This window comes from Diadema antillarum, unplaced genomic scaffold (assembly GCF_040938485.1).
Source record: "Diadema antillarum isolate AM-2024a unplaced genomic scaffold, OU_Dant_1.0 seq00000358_RagTag, whole genome shotgun sequence".
Lineage (NCBI taxonomy): Eukaryota > Metazoa > Echinodermata > Echinoidea > Diadematoida > Diadematidae > Diadema > Diadema antillarum.
In genome coordinates this window covers 680694-702593 of record NW_027271364.1, presented here as the reverse complement: position 1 = coordinate 702593, position 21900 = coordinate 680694, and the positions used below count along the sequence as shown (strand labels likewise).

Below are 21900 nucleotides of genomic sequence, written 5' to 3'. Positions count from 1 at the left end.
TTGTGCGTCACTGCCTGAAGAGATAGTCGAGGCGGTGCGAGCAATCTGTTTTTTAAGAGCCGTTCGTTCCCTCAGCACCCCGTCGGACTCGGCTCCAGACTCCGTCTCTGTCCCGCTCATGACTTGAACGGCCCGGGTCCAGTCTGAGCAGAGGACTGGGTCCAACTCAGCCACCTCCTCCGGGGTGCCCTGACTCGTTATCCGACCATCCTTCATAACGATGATCTGAATGAAAAAAAAAGAATATCAAATACACTGTCACCATTTATTTCATTGAGCCACGTTTTAGCAGAAGGCTTGCAGGGTGGTATACAATTACATCATACAGCCCCAAATCAAACACGAAACGACCAACCCTCAATGCATTGAATACTGCTCTGTCCTTGTGTGCTTCGTGTAAATACGTCAAAAAACCGTCACACTATGAAACATAGGACACTGTTTTCCATTGGTCGTGGCCATTATTTCAGAGCACAATTCAAGCTTGAGGTAGTACTGGGTTGCTGTTACCATGGGGCCTATCAATTTGTGGCAAAATTACCATTAAGATGAGGGGAGCTCATTGTAGTATGTATAGACGGTGGACGAGGCAAACGTGGACTATAGTCTCACCTGATCAGCCTCTGGGAGGTACTGGAGTTGATGGGTCACCAAGACAATGGTCTGCTTCCGTTTCTTGAGAGTTTTGAGGATGCCTGTCTGGAAAAGATGCGCTCCGACATGAACATCCAACGCCGACAGAGGGTCGTCCTAGTATGGTAAAGCAGGAAATAACTTATTTTCATTAATACTTCATGTATATATATATATATATATATATATATATATATATGTATTTCCTCTCAGTATCCCTATTTGCTGGTATGTATTACATATACAAAAAAAAAAAGAAGAAGAAAAGATTGCATCCCTTCAGTGATCCCTCGCATCGATCCTAAAGTTGATTTCTATCCTTCGGATCCAGGTTTACAACAGCTTTTGACTACCGTACACGAGCAATGATCGGGGACGAAAACTGTACTTCGGCTTTTCATAACTCAGTGGGTAAAAGTACATACCGGTCTAGCAAACCGGATGTAGGTTGAATCGCGATGGAATCCCATTTTCTTTCATAATGTTAATTGATATCATTTCATTACAGAAAAAAAAAATCAAAAAAAATCGATGTCTTTATTTCATAAATCATGTCGAACGTCATACGTCACAGAGTAGTCGGTAGACATCACAAACAACATTAAATCAAAATCATGGTGGCTTAGGAAAATTGGCAAACGACACGAACGACATAATACCGAAAATCAGACAGCAATTGGTTCTTACCAGTAAGATGATATCTCTGTTAGAATACAGCGCCCTCGCAACACTGACACGTTGTTTTTGTCCCCCGCTGAGGTTGATGCCCTTTTCTCCTATTTCTGTTTCATCACCAGCGGGTAGCATATCAATGTCAGATTTCAACGCACAAGCATCTAAGACCTTCTGATACCTGTTGTATCATTTAACGGTCAGAAAAATAAACATGCAATAGTAATAGTTACGTCATTTGATTATGTTAGATTGGTCGGTGCGAACGATGACCTCTTAAAAAGCTCAGAAAATAAAATCAACACAATTCACGTTTTAGTAAAATGTTCCAGACCTATATACATAATATATTTAAGTGCTTCTGTGTCTGGTCAGCATTGTCGGTTTTGAGACACCAACTCTTACCATAATCCAGTGCAAAAAAAGGGTTTGACTGTGTGTTACTGCTAACAATAAGTAGAGCTGCAATTTGTCGAATGTCATGATTACATTGCCGTCACTTGCTGAAGAGAATATGACGTGCAGTAAATGGGATTTTGAGGAGATTCTTAGATTTTTCTCGATCTTAGTATATTATGGTTGAACAGGCGAGGAGAGAAACTTACCTAGATTCACGAAAAGGTTGCCCGAAGATGATGTTTTCTCGGAGCGACGAATTTACCAGCCATGCCTTCTGCGCAGCAAATGCTACGGTGTGATGATTCCTACACGATACACATAAGGTAGAGGATTATGGCTGTGAAAACGTTTCCGTCGATATAAGGCACATTGACAATAGCATAAAATCTCAGATCATTCCTAATATAAAGAATATTCTCAGATCTGTATTCTATCTGCATTATGGATGCTTCTCAACGTAACTCAAGAATTCTTTATGACACTGTTCTTTCGAAAAAAATATAATCTGCTTACAGTATTGTGGAGAAAGTCTCTTACAGTCACAATAATAATCAATGCATTTCTCACCGAGGTTTGAACAGACTAAATACGCACATCCATCAAAACATAAATATATCAATAACTCATAACCCAACCAAACAGAATGCAATCAAACAGTCCCTTATCCCATCTGATAGGATAAAACTGTCATATAATTCTTCTTACTTATTCAGCTGTACACTTCCTGTAATGGTTGTCATCTCTCCTAGAATTGCTTGGATCAGGGACGATTTCCCGCTCCCTACGGCGCCGACAATCATAGTCAACTTGCCTGTGAAAATAGAAAAAATTGATACATGCGATATCAGGGGTGGTAAGATGGACAACCGCAACTGAATTATAGGGCTCACACCTGTAAATAAAATGGAATGTCCCAGACCCCTTCACAAATTTGTACCAAAGAAACCAAAATAAATGAAGAAAAAAAAAATCAAAAATCAATAATGTAGTTTGGCATAAAACTGAATAGCTGCAGATACTGAGTATGAATTCCTCTACAAATTGCATTTTGGTTTGACGATGAAAGCTTTTCTCATGGAATTTGAAGGGACAATATTTCATTGGGTGCATGTGATGAAAATAGGTGATTTTTTTTTTTAGCGAAAAGAACTCGTAGTCTGGCTTTGACGACCCTTTGACAGAGTTTGAGCTGAAGAACCCGCCTTGGAAATTTGATGGATGAAAGGGTATAGCTCACTTATCCAGGTTAGTGAAGATGAAATAACTCATTTTCCCAGCTATTTAACTGAATTTTTTGAATTTTGAATTTTAACACACGTCTCTTTGGGGAATTATTTACCTGTGTGAGCCCTATGCAATATTCCCGCTAAAGTGTATCACTGGTGTCGACCAGTATAGCGCCCTCAGCGGAGCTGATTCAATCGTCTTTTACAGTCTAGTTCTGAACCCACGCAAAGCAGACAGGCAACTGGTTTAACGTATTTACACCAGAATGTAACTCCCCTCTCGACAGCAAAGTTTATGTCAGCGCCTCGCTGGATACAGAAAACACGACCCCTATGTGCAATGTTAAGGATAATTTACCTTCTGATGGAATGAATAGAATTCAAACAGCTGCTGAGGTTTTCTTTTCTTTTGTTTTTTTTATTTTGTTTTGTTTCTGTGCACTGAAATCCCTAAGCAGCTTTTCCAGAACACACACTGAAACATTGACGATGAACAGTTAGAAAGATTCCCTATGGTCTCATTACTTCAAGAAGTCATACACAACATGTTCAGTCAAGCATGTCAGCACAATGGCAAACAGTTGTACGTGTCTATGGAATGAGTGTATTGGGGACGCACTTTGCCCCCGCCTAGCCAAACACTGGCTATACATTGCAATTACAATAACTTTTTTTTTGGTCATTCTCTTCACATTCACGCTAGCATACACTATGTTGCCGTCTAGGTTTTGTTTTGTTTTTGTTTGCTTTTCACTCAGAGAACCATACACTTTCAGTAATGTGGAATAGAAGTGTGATACATTTCTCTTTGAAATGACAGTAGGAAATCTGGTGAGACTCACAAGGCCTCGATAAATCCCCTATTTTCCTCGGTCTGTGGGATATGATGAGATAAATCACGAAAATAGCTGCAAATACATCTTTCTTGATAGCACAATGTATGATACTTTGTCCTATATAAATATTACCGTCTATAATGCAATATACATTCAAGATAGACGATTAAAAACCTAACTATATCGCTTCGTACAAGACCCAACAGATTGCGAAAATGCACCGCTTGCCGATGATATGTGAGCACTATATCATAATATTGCTCTTTCATAATTATGTTACCCATTTGAAGAACAATCCATCTGATTACAAGGGTTTCATAATAATTATGATTATCATGCTTCGCCACCCACCAGCTGGTATGTCCACATTGATGTCATGCAGGGTTTGCGAGGTAGAGGCGGGGTCCCACGTGAAGTTCCCGTCAGTTATCTAAAATACAACAGACGATAATCTGAATCTAATCATTCGAGATGACATCACTACGGCACACACACATATACAAACACAAACTACGCCTTGTAGCACTAGGCACTTGTGAGAGTACCCCGTTCTTCTCTCCCATAGACAAATACTCCCACAATGTCAATACCCCCACGCAGTGCCTGACTAAATAAAGTGCAACATTGAAGATGGACCCCCCCCCTCCATGTACCTCTTGCTCGTCCACATGAATTATACACACACATATATACAAACTCATACGCGACATACGTAGTTTGATGAGATTATCCAACTTTCGAAAAGGCCATGAAGAATACGACAGGAATGCACATACTATACACTTCGAATACATAGCCGTACGTAAGCTAGGACCTTTCAGTAAAAAAGTAAGAAAAATTATATACACTTTTGGGAAAATGTGATCGACTAAATCGTGTTATATGTCACTTTTTATTCTGCTTGTGATATGAGTCTTCACTTTGACCGTAAGTTTATGGAGGTGGATATTGTTGACCGGCATTGATGAAATAAACGACATTGCAAAGAGTGATGACAGCTATCACGATAATGCTTTATGTATCGTCACACTAAGATAACGAGAAAAACGTAATTAAAGGGGCATAGTCCCGGTAGTGTAGAGGGCGCTGTTGATGATACTGCCGATCACCGTTAGCATTGATACGAAGATTACCGAAGTATGAGCGGTCATCAAGAGTAAAGTGCGTAGGTGTTGCTAAGTAACGTAGCCTTCGTTGTCTTCTCTGCGCATCGCGCAGTCTGCTCACGATCACGCGGCCCGGGTTCGAACCCGAGTCTGGACAGAGCAATGTTGTGTGTAAGCATACCGTCCCCTCTAGCAAGAGGCAAAACACTCTGTCCCTCGGATAGGACATGAAATGGAGGTCCCGTGTATGAGAGAGTAACAGCTCATGCACGTAAAAGATCCCGCTTCATTCATTCATCGTAAAGAGCAGGGTGTTTAATCCGGTGAAGTGGTCCCACCTTAAATCCAACTGGACCCCATGGAAGACCAGCTTAACGTAGCTGAATATGGGCCATCCAGCCATCTTCTCAGATGGGAAATGAACAAACGAACAAACAAACAAACAAACTAATTGTAACTATGCTATATTTGATGACCGCAGAATAACTCACCCTGACTGCCACGTCATCGGGGATCACTTCGGTAAAGGACGTGTTCATGTCGGTCTTCGATTCAACAGACCCGTAGAAACTCCCATCCGTGCTCCCCAGCAGAGGTTCACGGTCGTCGTCCCCTGCGTAGTTATCGATGATGAACTGTTTCTTCCCAGGCTGCCGATACCTGACGCCCGTACCCTGTGAACGGTTTACCACTGTCATAATTATGGTCGAAATAATGTCTCACTGCAAACGAACTTAACAGAAGTGACGCACACCTCAAGAACATCTACATCAGCAAACCTTCTGCATGATAGGTCCATTGTAGTTATCGTTTATTTCATATTTCTCGTCGCACATAAATTAAACTGTAGCGTCACAAATTCATACGCTGAATACATCGAAGAGACGATTGGTATTAGGCGCAAATCGATTTGTGTCTACAACCTTTCAAAATCACTTTCAATTACACTCATCTTTTCACATTTGTTTTTCACATTCAGTGTATAGTTGTTGGGACACAGCATTATTTACATAATTCAGACTACACATCAGTTGCCAATGAAGCAAAAAGGTCATATCCTTCCTTAAAGGTGCAAGTTTTCCGTCAGCATCCACGTGCATTCCACGTAAAAGTAAAACATGCAGTGCATCTTGAGCTTATAGCGTAACACAACACGAAGTAAAATTCTGTGCAAGTGGATTTAAACTCTAAAGAAGTTGGAATTCAACGTGAAGGGGAGGCTTCAGGTTGGTCAGAACAATGAAATTCTCACATTTTTGTCATTCTGATTGCTTTCGGTGAAACTCCCCCCATAGTCCGACCCTAGCCCGTTCTGCCTTTTGGCCCCGTTGTCATCGTCGTACTGGTTACTGCCTTCGATCTCCGGGGCAGCGAAGTATGCCGATAATCGCTTGCAGCTCACGATGCAGTTGACGAACAGGTTGACGACGAAGGGAAGAAGGAAGAGCGGGGCAGTAATTTGGTTGAAGAGCGCCAAGGTTGAGAAAGCGATGTCCGGGGTGAGTGGCTCCTTCGTAATGGCGGTGTAGGAGCAAAATGCCTACAGCCAGAGCGTATATCACAAGAAAGGATTTGATATATCATTATGAGCAAAGGCATATTGATTTATTAAACTTTATTTCCTTTTCAAAACTGGGAGCCATATTCATTACGAAAAAAGAAAAGACAACAGCACAGCTTGCACTGGATGAATCGATACAAAGTGGCTTATAGTGAAGGCACGTGATATATCAACACATTCATTATCTGTCATTGTCTGTAATGTAAATCTTTTCAAATCACTATCAAGGGCGAGGTGTTCTTACACATCCCATGAGCATTATAAGAGAAACCATAAACAATAGTATGTTTGTAAACCTGTCAGTCAAAGCGATAGAAATTACTCACATGATTGCGTGGTTCTCATGTCATAATCATTTGATATTTATTATGTTTGTATAATCAACTACTGCTTTACTATGCCAAATATACACCTGTGAATAAAACATAATCATGCCTGGTAAAATCCCACTTTTTGAAAATATGGACAATATTGTGGTTCACAAAATCATTCAGCCATTACTATTAATCCTCCAAAACACTGTTAGAGAACAGCCTCCTTTACACTTACCACTACTGTGACGACTAGCGGAGTGGCAGCATTGAGCATGACTGGAGAAATGATACAAAGGAAATATAGAAACACAGAAGGATAATTCATCATGTTCATAACGAAAATTTCTAACTTTACAAAGTTATAATGCATAAATCAGTTGTCAAAAAAAATCAACGTCTTTATCATAATCAACTGTTGGATAAATTCAGCAGTCATTGCGTTTCATCTTTACTACAAACTACAGACGAATACTGGTGTAGATACTACAAAAACATAGATGTCGAGGCAGAGCAGTATCACCTTCCTGCTACAGTAAGATACACTATCATGACTAGCTTGTAATTAATTCCGCCCCTCTGTATGATGTCTGCAAGAATCTCGGCACCACACTGGGCACGCAAAAATAATGACCACAGAAATGTTATCATTCAGGGCGGGAGAGAACTAGATCACGGATGTCTATTATGCCACCCGTAAAATGGTATTATTCCGTCTTGGTCCTTAAATTCACTCAGCCTTCGACATTATCTCCTATTCTATGTGACATAATAATCCGGTTTGCTCAGTGCAACAATAGCGAGCTTGAAAGTTAAGACACGACGCAGCCTCCCGGGTTGGACAATGGAAACTACTGCTTAATAGCATCGTCTTTAGCTGATCTAAAACTCACTATTGCACATAACGAAGCGACAGGTAAGGTTATGCTGTATAGTACATACTGATTGTATGCTTCTATGTTGAAGAATAATATATATAATGTATTCATATATATATCTATATACATATATATACATGTGTATAGCTAATATATATATATATATATATATATATATATATATATATATATGAGATATAGAATAAACCGGTAATGCAATATTTCGCCAATATAGAGTTTATTGAGCAACTCAAATTTTCGGTGGCTTCCATCCACCTTCTTCAGGAGTCTCGACGCGGAAAATTTGAGTTGCTCAAATAAACTCTATATTGGCGAAATATTGCATTACCGGTTTATTCTTCGTTAAATTGGAGCCAATACGTGAATTCGCAACATATATATATATATATATATAATCTTCTTTGGTGTGGGATTATGTATTACTCACAATTGCAGGACACTATGACGTATTGTTTCCATAGAACGGCCAACTCTTTCTCCCTAGCCTGCTTGATTGTTTCGTAGAAGACCTTCTCCCAGCCGTAGAGCTTCAGGAGTTTGATTCCTTGTAACATCTCGTTTGAAAGTTTCAGTCTAGTGTCAGCACATTTCTGCGAGGACATACAAAAAGGATTTTATAGCAACTACAATGATAATCAATGATATAAAGTAATCATTGATTATACACCAAAGCTGGGACCACCCGATGATACACACTCAGGCACATCTGTCTTTACCAATTTAATCTATCTATCTATCTATCTATCTATCTATCTATCTGTCTACCTATCTATCTATCTACATAGTGTATCTATCTATCTATCCATCTATCTATCCACCTACCTATCTATCCACCTATCCACCTATCCATCTATCTATCTATCTATCTATCTATCTATCTATATCTAGCTAGCTAGCTAGAAGCTAGCTTTTTGTGTGTATGCTTACAAAATTATTATTGTGCTTAAAATACATAACATGAAATAATTACGTCAGTTTATTTTTCTCTTAATGCTAACTTCAAGTTTTCTGTTGCTCAGGTGCCTTACGCATTTCCTGGACAGTATATTTTCCATTTTCTGAAAACTTCCATATGAAGTCATGACTCAATGCGCAGTATAATCAATCTGTAATAATGATTACAGGGTGATCACTATCTAAGCTAATCTTCATATCTAATCATAGAATTCCATCTCAGTGATTAAGATGGGCCGAGTTTCCTTGATGGAATATGACTCTGACTCCTTAGCTTATTTACCTTTGTTTTTATTATTTTTTATTACCTTTGTCACTTTATGGGGTGAATGCATAATGTTACAGATAAACAAATTACTGATGAGCAAAAAATGGACCCCATGTTCTCACATCATCATTCACATTTTGTGCTGTATTGCATTAACTTTGGCTAATTTGTTTTTGCAAATAAATTATAAGAAGTGCGACACCTGTTCAGTGTTTGTGTGTATACCAATCCACGCAAACTTTCAAACATGAGAGGTACCCCTCCCCTGCCCCACTCAACACCCCCCTCTCCTCCTTCCCTCCTTTTACTGCCCCTCCCCCACCGGCGGTGAGTTGGCTCAGTCGGTAGCGCGTCTGCCTCACGATCACGCGGCCCGGGTTCGAACCCAAGGCTGGACTGAGCAATGTTGTGTGTAAGCATGCCGTCCCCCCTAGCAAGAGGCAAAACACTCTGTCCCGCGGATAGCACATAAAATAGAGATCCCGTGTATGAGAGAGTCACAACTCATGCACGTAAAACATCCCGCTTCATTCCTTCATCGCGAAGAGCAGGGTGTTTAACCCGGTGAAGTGGTCCTACATCACGTCCAACTGGACCCCATGGAAGACCAGCTTAACGTATAGCTGAAAATGGGCTATCCAACCATCTTCTCAGATGGAAAATGAATAAACAAACCCCTTCAGATGACTGCAGCTATTATTCTCACCAGAACCATCTTGATGTATCCCGCTACGGTGACCCCAATCTTGAGCTGCAGTGGCACGGTGACGAGAAATAAACAGGCGGCAATGAGTGCCGGGGCTCCCAGTTGAGTGTGTAATAATATCAGCGTGATTACAATCTAAAATGCACAAAATACAAACACATACAGAGAAGGTGATAATCCTGAAGCGTACAAAAGAAAAAAAAGTGACTGACCCAAATCTCTAAATCGTTTTTTCTCTCCCCTCCCCTGAAACTACACCTCCGAACTCTCTCTCTTATTTCAATCACTTTTTTGAATTATTTGGGAGGGTCCAATTTTAACAAGTCATATATCCTTTTAAAGCTTTAATAGAGTTTGTTCTTTCGAACTATGTAGAAATGTGGAAGTCAATTTTGGCCTACTTTTTGTTGGTTTTGAGCTGGGTGGTTATCTATGCAATACAAATGCATGTTGACTTGTATTCATTCATATTACTCTTATAGTCACTTCAATTAATTTCAATTAAGCTTAATTGAGACTACCTAACTATGTGTCTTATATTTCTTAATAATTTTCTGCTACTTTTCTTCAGATTACTTGGAAAGGTCAAGGTTATCAACGAGGTGAACCCCGTGAGATATCGAATGGTGAAGGAGTGAAGTGTCAAGTCAGATAGTTTCTCTGGCAATGTGAGAATATACCGTGGTCGAACACGTAATTGAGCTGACCTTCAAAGGCACGGCCCAGATCTCATTGCACATGGTAAAGAACATCATGACGTTGTTGGCGTCGACCGACATGTGGTTGGTGATCTGCCCCATGGTCATCATTCCGCCCGACATCGCGAACGTCGACAGGCGCATCGACTTCTCGTATACCATGGCCTAAAGAATACGAAGAAGATTGAGCGACGGAGGGTTAGTAGATTATGAACTGTACGTCACCTTTATACAATGTGTGCTTATTTCAATAGTATTTCGCAGCAGGGATGTATGCTGCGTGATACAATAATGTGAAAGCACAAATCCATACCTTGTTTAAGTTAAATTTTAAAATGGAGTGATTTCAATCTATAACTCTACTGTTTTCTTGTGTTCTGCGAACAATAATATCAATCAAACACAGTCGTTCAATTTTCGTTAAGATGAGATGATGGAAAAAATATCAAATAACTCTGCTGTTTTCTTGTGTTCTGTGAACAATAATATGGGTCAAAGGGCAAACGGAAGTAATAGTTGTTAGTGATGTTATGGCCGCACGAGCTTTCCTTTCGCTGGCACACAAATTTTCACTTAATTTCCTCGTTTAACTTATGTATTCAAAATGGACAAGATAAGTCATTCACATCTATTGTTTTGTCACTATAATGGTTCTAGGAACAGTACCCCCTGGAAAACCACCCTCCGGATAACTATCACCCGGATAATTACCCCCCAGGACAATTCCCCCCTAGGGCAACTACCCCCCGGACAACTACCCTCCAAGGGCAATTACCCTCCAGGGTAATTACCCCCTAGGACAACTACCCCCCGGACAACTACCCTCCAAGGGCAATCACCCCCCAGGGCAATTCCCCCTTAGGAAAACTACCCCCTGGATAACTACCCCTCGGATAACTACCCCTGGATAACTACCCCCTCGGATAACTACCCCCTGGATAACTACCACCCGGATAACTACCCCCTGGATAACTACCCCCCGGAGAACTACCCCCTGGATAACTACCCCCCGGAGAACTACCCCCTGGGTAACTATCCCCCGGAGAACTACCCCCTGGGTAACTACCCCCAGGATAACTACCCCCCGGATAACTACCCCCCGGATAACTACCCCCCGGATAATTACCCCTCGGATAATTACCCCCCGGATAATTACCCCCCGGATAATCACCCCCTCCCCCCCCCGGGATAATTACCCTCCGGATAACTACCCCCCCCCCCGATAATTACCACCAGGATAATTATCCCCAGGTTAATTACCCCCTCCTCCGATAACTAGACCCCAGATAACTTCCACCCGATAACTACACCCTCCGATAACTTCCCGAGGATGATTACCCCGGATAAGCAAGCCTACAACTCCCCCTCCCCTATAACTATCAAGACGAAAATTACCCCAGGACAGTGCACCACGCCAATTACCCCCTGGGTAACTACCTCCCGGGTCATTGCCCCCCCCCCCCCCCCCATCTTACCTTTAATAAAAAGAATATCATTACTACAGGAAACGAAGTTCTTTGTATTATTTGCCAGGAATCACGGAGATGCCATACTGATACATCATTTTATGAAAACAACATCTTAAAGATTTACGATTTGTATCGTTTGCACTTAGGACAATTTATGTAAAAGCTTAATTTCTCCCTCTGTATTTTGACTCTATGTTCATAAAAAACGAAGCTGTCCCTTCATATCCTACCCGGTAATCCAGTAAATGTCAATGCCTTTAACCAAACTATTTTCGCTAAATCTGTATTTTCTTTTACTGTTCCGAAATTTCGGATTTCTCTTGATAGTATAGTATAAAAGAAGTTTTAAGTTTGAATGCCTTTACCATTGAACTAAAGACATTTTGAAGAAATGTTACACTTCAGAATGAGTTAAACTTTTTGCAATATTTTTTTAACCACAATTGTCTATCGTTTACCACAACTCCATGTAACACTTCTTTATTTTGAGGAGCTTATATCTCATGCCTCACGTGCCCTGGTTTTGACCCATCATCTTCCTCTTCCCTCTCGCTTTTCTCTGTCCACTGTGAAGGTAGTCTATTCCTGTCATTCATAACTCACCTTTCCTCTTTCTCTCATTACAAGGGATTTATCTCGTGTGTGTTCATGTGCAGTGCACTCCCGTTAAAACGAAATGCTCAGGACCGGCAGTTTTTTTTTTTTTTCGTTTTAACGAAATTTCGTTGTAACCGAACAAATATAATATGCAATGTATAACGAAAAGAAGGAAACCACGCATAAAAAAAATTTTGTTTGTTGAATCCTCATCATACGCTGGAAAGCTATGTGAAATGGGAGAATACCTTTTTAATTTCGTTTAAATATTACATTTTAAAAAGAGCATAAAGTTGTTTGTGTTGTCACACATGTGTAGAAAATGACGGTGTAGGATTTGGTTACAGTTCGCTATTCCAAAGGTTCTTTTCTTACTAAAGTACGTTACTCCGAAGACTCCTTATTCCGAAGTTTCGCCATTCCCGGGATTCCGATGGTTTGTTTATGTGAAGGTTCGCATTTCCGCAGAATCATTATTCCGAAAGTTCATAATCTAGATCAAAATAATATATTGTTCATTTTCCGAAGGTTCGTTGATCTGAAAATGAAATGAGGTTCGTCATTCTGAAGGTTTATAAATCAAAAAAAAAAAAGAAAAAGGTTCACTAGTCAGAAAGTTCGTTGTTCCGAAGGCTTTTTCATCCGAAAATGAAATAAGGTTCGTTATTCCGAAGAAATTTTGTTAATGAAAAAAAAAATGAGAAAGGTTAGTTATTTCGAAGATTTATTTATCTTAAGACGATTATAAAGATTGCAATTCTTAAGTTTTGTTAGTGTACTCTCCTTTTTCCACCATGGATTAACGATACTTTTTGTAATGTTCCGATTAACGAACGTTTTGAATTCCTATCATTTACGGACTAACGAACCGTATAAGAATAAGAATAAGGACCATATTTTATTATCGAATTAACGAACCTTTGGAATAACGCCAAAATGTGCTTAATAACAAACCCTCTTTCATTTCCGAACTAACGGACATTTAGTTGTATCAGAATCTGTGTGTTTTGTATTAAAGGACTTCGGAACAATGAAACAAACCTTATCTGAATTCAAATTATTTTATTACAACAACGCAAGTTCCCCTCGGAAACTGTGCGTGAAACACGGAGTGAACATTTAATGATGCGTTCGCTCATGCAGAGACGCTTTAATAATGCTTGTTCCGCTACGCATTTTCGAATGCGATCCGCATTTCGTTATAACGGAGCGCATTTCTTTTGTTTTTCTTTGTCAGTGGCGCTCAGAAAAGACTTCGTGATAACGAAAATTTTGTTATAACCGTCTTCGTTATAAGCGAATTTTGTACCATAGACTTTAATGGCGATAATTTTGGGACCAGAAGTTTTGCTTCGTTATAACGAAATTTCGTTATAACCGTGTTCGTTGTAACGGGAGTGCACTGTATCTTTATTTGTGTACTTCGTCTCTGTCTTAATTTGCTTTCTTTGCATTGTTTCATCAATTTTGTAACTATTTTACTGTTATACCGTTAACGCTCATTTCAGAATTGCCCTACTGCATTATTGGGCATATTAACAACTAGTATATCAAGGATGTGGGAAGAGATTGTCACATCCTTGGTATGATCACTGCAGAACATTACCTCCCTTGACAATTACTCCTTATTAAAATTAGGCTCCAAACAATCACCCCTCTTACAATAACTCTCCCCCAGAAAATTACGTCTCTCTTTGTTATTTTCGAACACATTAGCTATTTGAATTGAAAAAAAACCCAACATTTTTTCATATCGTCTGGTTTTGGTCGAGACCTAACTTCAGGTTTTAAACATCTTTTGGGTGAGATAATTAGAAACCCCTTACGAAATATTAAAGAGCATGTTATTCCAAGAAGGATTCAATTTTTTGAGAAAAAAAATACTCTTGAAATGGCCGGGATAAAACAGAGCAGCCCTATAATGTAAAAAGGATTCTGTCAACTACAACTCTCCCTAGATCTATTCAAAAAGAGGGTGCAGGACAAAAGACTTCGTTAATAACTAGGAGTGTTTTGTAAAAAAAAAAAAAATACCGTTAAACTCGTAATATTTTACTCTTTCTAATGAGACTAACTTATATTTGAACTGGATTTCCTCTTAAAGTGTCGAGAACATTTAATTTGAAAACTAGCACAATTCTACTCGTATGTAAAACAAGCTGTAATTTTACTCTCATGACAGATTAGGGCACCTTTTGATAAAAGTTGCCAGTTATGACATCTTGTTAGTATCTAATAATTTCAATAAAACCATGGGTTCTGCTTGATTGATAAGCTCGAGTCACTGACTTGTTACCATGGACCTGCTTTGATCGACCTACAACGATTGGTAATTGTGTGGAACTGACAGCTTGTCAGGACTGATAACTTTCATAAAACCGTGCCCGGATCCTATCAGAAATTATGGCTTTATATCGAAGAGTCCCTCGCTAATGTTAAGGGAATATGAATTGCAGTGAAATCAACTCTCCTTTTCTTATGTTTATCGTCTATCATGTGTTATAACGGTAGAAAATAAATGACAAGCCAAAAGAGTGATGACAGTGTAAGGGAAAGGTGCATCTTCTGATATGGTGTTATGAACTTATGGAAAATATACGACGGGTGGTAACTTTCGGGGGGCGGGGAGGGAGGGTTGTCCAGTATGTAAGTATCAGGAGGGGGCGGGGGGGGGGGGAGGGGGTTCGGGGTATTGTTAATGGGGGGGGGGGGGGTAGTAATCCGGGTGGTAGTTATCCTGGGGGTAGTTATCCGGGGAGTAATTATCCGGGTGGTAGTTATCCTGGGGGTAGTTATCCTGGGGGTAGTTATCCGGGGGGTAGTTATCCGGGGGGTAGTTCTCCGGGGGGTAGTTATCCAGGGGGTAGTTATCCGGGGGGTAGTTATCCAGGGGGTAGTTATCCGGGTGGTAGTTATCTGGGGGGTAGTTATCCGGGGGGTAGTCATCCAGGGGGTAGTTACCCAGGGGGTAGTTATCCGGGGGGTAGATGTCCTAGGGGTAATTGCCCTTGGGGGTAGTTGCCCTAGGAGGGTAGATGACCGGGTGGTAGTTTTCCTAGGGGGTAATGGCCCTGGAGGGTGATTGCCCTAGGAGGGTAGTTGTCCGGGGGGTAGTTGCCCTAAGGGGGAATAGACCTGGGGGGTAATTATCCGGGTGGTAGTTATCCGGAGGGTAGTTGCCCAGGGGGTAAGTGCCCGGATACGCCTGTTTCAGTGTCTGTTTTTACTCCATTTTATAGCAAATGTCGTGGAGTGGCATTCACACTTCCAATTGTGTAATCATATATTGTTTTAACATTTTTCTTTCAAAAAATTATGGGAAACGATGAAATGGTATTGAACTTATAAGGATGAACAACTTATGATATTGAGTTTCTGGATGTGTTTTCATAAACATGTAAGTTAGATACACATACTACTCTTTGCGTAATAACTCTATGTCTTGATATTACAACACGATACGACAGTTTAAACTTTAACATTTACGTTCAGATTTTCCGAGTGATTAATATTTCTTGTCACTTGAGCTTCATGAAATAATAAGTACCCTTGAACGTGTTGAAGCTGTAAATCAAACTTTAATCATCAAATCAACATTAAGCTTGCTATAAATGAAACTCAAATTTTACGTTACGAAAGTAAAATAATTCCCGATGGAATCCCATTTTCTTTGCTCAATTTTCCACTAATAAAGTAAAATAAAGATACATACAAATGTTTTACTATTGTTGAACACACAAAAAATGGACAATACCTGAATGTACTTCCAGAGACGAAGTGACCTATTATAGACATTATACTAAGAATCTACATCATTATTAATTACACGAAGTTCCATGAATGAAACAAATACTTACTGTTAGTACTTCGAGTATTCATCTGTAGCTTGTTACATTGTATTGCACTGCTATTTCAATTCTTTGCGAGCTTTCGAGATAAGGTCTTAAAACAGTCGTGGTATTTAATGTCGTCGGGTATAGACAATATTCAGTAGTTATCTATTCTAACCTGGATGGCAGCACGAGCGTGAAGCCCTTCTATCGCGACCAAGTACTGGTAGAACTGATCACAGGTGTGACGTATCAATGACGTAATCAGAACCACACTGACTAACACATAGCCGTTGGAGAAGAACTCCTTGACAGTAACAAAATGCGGGAAAACCACCTGGAAAATAAATGGATAAAAATCATTTTACGAATATGCATAGGCTATATTTAAAAATTAAAATGTGCAGACATGCATATTGAATTAAACTGAATTGAATTGAATGGTGTGGGTTTTTTTTTTGTGTGTCCACAAATAAGAATGTGGAAGCTATTGCACTGACAAATTGATAAATTCATCATATTTACAGGAGGAAGTAAAAATGGCAGAGACAATCCTGCAAAGTCAAACAGGCTTAACAGCAGTGCTCTAAAATTGGACATACAAAGAAAACGTCAAGTGGGATTTCAAAATTTCACACGATTTCAAGGAGCCATGGTTTTGAAGACTTCGAGTGGAAGGGTCGCAGTTGTTTATATATAACTTTACGATGGCGATTGATAACAAATAAAAAAATATTACTGTTATAATACTCCGCTCGCAAAACAGTGGGTGAATTGATGACATCACCAACTCATCTTATTTGCCTACGCGTTGTAACCTAATGTACACACTATCTGAAGGTATGTAAAACTAAGTTAACGAAGTCTTATAAATCTAAAATAGGAGACATACAATATTGTATGGCCCGAATTCACGAAGGTGATACAAATTTAAACCATGGTTTATGCAAATTTCTTCTGCGTGAATACGATTGACAGACTGCATTCGTACGCCGACAGACGTCCAGTAAAAAAACGCGCTTTGATATCGATGTGCATATCAAAGGAACGTGTACGCCTATTTCACGCTTATTTTAGACCATGGTCTAAATTTGTATACCATGGTCAAGGTTTAAACCAGGTTTAAACCACCTTCGTGAATTCGGGCCATAGAGATATGAGATGCCGTTTGTCAGCATACGTCTGTAACTGCTTCCTCTGGCCTGTAGTAAGTGTTTGCGACGAACAAGACGATTCCACTGATGGCCATTGGCCCAATAAATCCCAACAAGTCGCCGATGATCTTCAACAGTCCAGCGAGCGCTATGGAAGGCCCACACGTCACCCACATCACCTTGAACATGCTGGGAAGTTTGCCAAACTTGACACATTTCTCCTGAATGATGATAAAAGGAAAAATACATGACAGGGGAAGGAATAAATATCCATCGAGCGACAAAGAGGTATATCACGAACTCTTAAATCATTTTAGTTAACTGCGTTCACTTAGAAAATGAACACTTGATCGTTAGACAATGGGACAGCACCGTGTAACTCCACTGACTGACGCATTATGAAATCGTCCTTTTTGTTGTTATGACAATCTGTGATAACATCCAAATACAATACAGCAGTGGCGTATCTAGGGGGGGGGGGCAAGGGGGGCACGTGCCCCGGGCGCCACTCCTTGGGGGCGCAAAAAAAAACGAAAAAACGAAAAAAAAAAGAAAAAAGAAGAAGAAAAAGGAAAAAAAAAAAACTCGCCCGGACGGGGGAGGAGGGGGGGGGGGGGGGGGGGGGGAAAGGGGGCAGAAAACCAAATCAAACAAGATAAAAACAAAACATGATGATGACGCGGACAAATAACAATGTTTATTGCGTTCACACAAGACTTCCGAATTCCATGTTTTGTAAGCTGAAATACAAAAATTTTCGGCTCGCTCGCTGCGCTCGCTCGCCAAAAATCAACAAAAAAAGAACAAAACGTGATGATGACGCAGAAATATACAAATGTCGACTCATTACTCGCGCATACAAATTTAAAGTATTTTTCAAGTCCTCAGTTTGTTGGCATGAATCGTTATCTATAAGGCCGTCACTATATCTTGATTAGAATTGTAAGATTTAATAAGCAAAAAAAAAAACAAGAATTCCATGTTTTGTCAGCTGAAATACAAAAAATTTCGGCTCGCTCGCTGCGCTCGCTCGCCAAAATTTATCAAAAAAACAAGAAGATAAGAACAAAACGTGATGATGACGCGGAAAGAAACAAATTTCGACTTACTCGCGCATACTAATTTAGAGTATTTTTTCAAGTCCTTAGTTTGTTGTATAAATCGTTATCTCTAAAGCCGTCACTATATCTTGATTAGAATTGTAAGATTTACTAAGCAAAAAACAACAAGAATTCCATGTTTTGTAAGCTGAAATACACAAGTTTTCGGCTGGCTCGCTCGCTACGCTCGCTCGCCAAAATTTATCAAAAAAAAAAGATTAGAACAAAACGTAATGATGACGCAGAAACATACAAATTTCGGCTGACTCGCGCATATATGCTAATTTCGAGTATTTTTAAGTCCTTAGTTTGTTGGTATAAATCGTTATCTATAAGGCCGTCACTATATCTAGTTTAGAATTGTAAGATTTAATATGAAAAAATTACATGAATTCCATGTTTTGTAAGCTGAAATACAAAAATTTTCGGCTCGCTCGCTGCGCTCGCTCGCCAAAATTTATCAAAATTTATTTCATTTAAATCACCCTCAAAAGACCCCTCTTAGGTGCTTGAAAAAGCATATCATGCGGACCTTTTTTTTTAAGTCCCTACCGGGATCGGGTTGGGGTTGAACACTTTTTCAGAAATTAGGGGCGCAATTTTCGCGCTTGCCCCGGGCGCCGTTTTCCCTAGATACGCCACTGCAATACAGGTAAAAGTTAGAGTACAATATTATTTCCTATTTTGAGCATCATTATCAAAGGAATATCAAAATTTCACAGTACTCATTTCATAAAAAATAAAATATTTAAAGAGTACATCTTATATTCCTTCATTTATACACTTCAAGAATATAACAACTGCAACAAAACATGGATGGAGGTTATTCCACGCAAAACCAAGGCATAATCTACCATCATTGCAGATGAAACAAAAAGAAAAAAGAAACAAAAGAATGAACCACTGTGAAAATTTTGAATCCGTATTAAGTATTGTTAAATACACAAAATGTGAACAATAGTTATAACAAAAATGATTCCAGACAAAACCGTCTACAATTATGGTTTATTGAGAAAAACAGGGCCCTACCTCCTTATATAATAATAAAATACCACCTCATATTTTAGGCTTTATTGAGAAAATTTTATATGGTAGGGTGTTTTGTGATGCAACAGACCTACACACATGCATCAAAATGTGATATCTTGAACATTTTTGAAATCACTGGTCCCAAAGGTAAACGGGACCTTTAATCGAAACATGTGTTGTTCCATTGATGAAAAAAAAAACTTTCTTGCGTCACTGAGATTTAAAAAAAAAATCACCTTTTGTTTCATGAAGACTTCTTTAAAACGTCGGTGGTTGTAAGATGATGTGTGGACGTCCGGAATGCTGCCCAGATCTTCCACTTCGATAATTTTCTTGAAGCCCTTCCGGAAGAGCCAGTTTTCCCACCAGAACACCACCTCGGATAGTAGGGAGGAGCATTTGGCCAGGTAATTCATGTCTTTCTTCTTCAGATCCGGGTGGATAGCGTCTATATTTTGGCCGCAGGAGGAGTAGGTTTTCTGTGAAAACAAAGAAAAAAAGATAAAAAACAAACAAACAAACAAACAAACAAACAAACAAACAAACAAACAAGACGTTCAATATTGACCAGTTGACCAGCAGGTCAATCTCTGAATAAATTAATGATTCAAGAAAGCAACAGCACATGAGACACTTCTTCAAAACATTAATATTAATATGGAAGGTCTTCTTTATCCAGGGTAGCCTCTTCAGGGTTGCCACTGTTCTACCAGAGGGCCCTGCCATTATTATTACCCTGTATGGCGTTGATCGATACCCATTTATACACCTGGGTCGAGAGGAACATTGCGGGTAAAACATCTTGTCCAATTAATGACTCTTGCTTTTCGTTCTTTCCTCTAGCCGGTGATTGACAAATCCTCATTCATAGACGTAAATACATACCAATTTGTTCAGGGTTTTGAGGAATAGCCATGATGAAAATTGCGGGCATACATCCCATCCGTGTATGTATGCCAATGGTCTTTATCATCGCTATTACCAAAAACGATGAAGAAATCAATGCGTACTTACGTCGACGAAGGGCAATTTGTCGATTGGTTGCAATAAAAAGACATTTCTTCTACCACTCAAGGTATGCTACCAACCAATTTACGGTATAACTACTATATACATTTCTTATTTCCATACTTTCTTCCTCCCCCCCCCCAAAAAAAATAAAAAGATATAGGGTCTACTTTTGACAAGACTTGCATCTTGTAATCGCGTTTGCCTCTGTAACTGCGAAAGATATTGTTTCGTATTCCCCCCTCCCGCCCCCCCCCACAAAGAAAAAAAAAAGAAAACTCTTATAACTTTCCTTACTATTAGGATATAATTCAACTGTTCAAATGTTCAACAGCGTGGGCCATTGCTCACCATTTACTACATCTAAGTAGATAATGAAGTGGTGACTAACCGTTAGAAAGAATATTTCAGTGATGAACATGATACTATACAAGACGAGAAGCACAATCGTGATGCTGAATCGAGCGATCTGAAAGTCGTTCATTCCTGTGGCGATGAAATGACGAATACGACAGGCCATGGTGACTAATGATGCTATCCAGAAGGCGAGGAGGGGCCAGGCCATTAGCTTCCGGCGCCATAGCTCGAGCCAGTGGTAGTACCCTATGGACATTATGCCCGAGATGAGAAGTGCGGTGCCGCTGAGGTACAGGTGGGGCCGCGGCTGGCTCCCACCTCGCCGGTATGATTCCTCACTCAAAATACCCTCGCCGACTGCTGCCACGCCGACGGCGACGATGGCCAGACTGGTTAGCCATCGCACTACGTGTCCAGGGTACCGGAGCAGGATCTTCCGCACGGGCCTGTTAATGGCACAGCAACAGAGCAGGATGAGGGTGGCACAGACGATGAAGACGACGGGCGGTGCACAGATGAGGGCGTCGATCACGCACTCATTCTCAATCCTCGACAGATTGGCGTCCGTCGAGTTCACCCCACAAAACCACGCCATGGGCAAATTCCACCTCTCCTCCTTCTTCCGCTATCTCATATTCTGAAAAAGAATGTAAAACGGACACTATTAGTTACCTCTGATTGTTCACGTGATAGACCGTTTTCATAATGTATTCAAATTTATGGATGTGTCATTTTCGGGAACATACAGATGAGTTATTCCATTGACCTGCACTTCTTAAATGAAATTCAATTGCTGGAATCCAGTTTGCATATACATGTATTACTTGTTGCTATGTTTGACAAGCCTCGGACAAGCTTTCATGTTGTCAAGAATGATTTTTGTTTAAAAGGCAGGTCTATGCATAAAATTTGAATATGTTACGAAAACCACCTATACAGGAAACATCTATGGTCTGGAACTATATTCCACGAGGCAGGAGGGGGCAACGATTTTATCATTTAGCGTGAAGACGAGACACTCTACATCCAGATCAAGATCCTAGATGAATATTTTGTATTTGCCAATTTCCGACGAATCTTCGACGTT

At 40.0% G+C, this 21900-nt stretch overlaps 1 pseudogene; it reads right to left on the bottom strand.

Annotated features, from left to right (window-relative positions):
* LOC139731142 (ATP-binding cassette sub-family C member 9-like) overlaps positions 1 to 21408 on the bottom strand; it is a 46085-nt pseudogene extending 24677 nt beyond the window's left edge.
* Positions 21409 to 21900: the final 492 nt, after the last annotated feature.